This window comes from Mus pahari, chromosome 21 (assembly GCF_900095145.1).
Source record: "Mus pahari chromosome 21, PAHARI_EIJ_v1.1, whole genome shotgun sequence".
Classification (NCBI taxonomy): Eukaryota; Metazoa; Chordata; class Mammalia; order Rodentia; family Muridae; genus Mus; species Mus pahari.
The window spans coordinates 22,868,206-22,869,275 of NC_034610.1; the positions used below are offsets into that span (position 1 = coordinate 22,868,206).

Sequence of the window (1,070 nt, forward strand, 5' to 3'; positions counted from 1 at the left end):
CCCTGGCTGTCCTGGAACTCACTCTGTAGACCAGGCTGGCCTTGAACTCAGAAATCCACCTGCCTCTGCCTCCCAAGTGCTGGGATTAAAGGTGTGCGCAACCACGCCCGGCTGTTTTTATTTTTATATTAATTTTTATATTGATTTACACGTATGAATATTTTTTCTGAATATATATAAGAATACCATGTGCATGCCTGGTGCCCTTGGGGGGCCAGAAGAGAGTTCTGGGTACCCTGGGACTAGAGTCAGGGGCCATTGTGAGTTCTGTGTGGATGCTGGGATTCTAGCTTGGGTCTTTTACAAGAGCAGCCAGTGCTCCTAAAACTGAGAAATTTGTCCAGCTCTTGCCTGTGTATTTTATTGTTGGAAAATAACGAAGTTTTTTTGTTTGTTGATATAATGATTAGTTTAACTTAAAGGAAGTGTGTGTGTGTGTGTGTGTGTGTGTGTGATGTATATGGGTGTGTTCTGCCTTCTCGTATGTCTGTGTAAAGTCTGTACAGTGCCATGGGCGACAGACGAGAGTGTCAGGTTCCCTAGAACTGGAGTTAGAGATGTGCGGCACCGGGTGGGTGCCTGGGAATTGAACCCAGGTTCTCTGGAAGAGTAGTCAGTGCTCGAAACTGCTGGGTCATCTCTCCAGCCCTTCATCCCCGTATGTTGATTAACTTTTAGCAGTTAAATTTGTCACTTTTGGAAGACACACACTCTTAGCTTCACACTCTTTTTGATATTCTAACAATTACTGGGTTTGGAGGCCCTCGGCGTGCTGGGTAAGCCAGCGTTCTGCCACGGAGTCACACCCTTGGTCCCTTCCTGGTTTCCTTTACCTTTCATTGGATAGTGAGGAATCGTAATGTCTGTGTTTATGAGGTAACATACATCATCCCACGCATACCCCATTCCTCTCCTGTCCAGCTGAATGGTTATACCCTCTGACATCATCTTTATATTCTCATTGACTACTTCCCGGTAACTGTCGATCTGTTTGTGACGGGCCTGGTTGTCTTCTACATCACATGAGAAGTGAGACGGGCCTGGTTGTCTTCTACATCACATGAGAAGTG

General features: G+C 45.9%; 1 protein-coding gene across 1 annotated transcript in view; it reads left to right on the plus strand.

Annotated features, from left to right (window-relative positions):
* Nucleotides 1–1,070, plus strand: part of Uhrf1bp1 (UHRF1 binding protein 1) — a 36,857-nt gene that overhangs the window by 31,430 nt on the left and 4,357 nt on the right. The gene's annotated exons all lie outside the window — the stretch shown is intronic.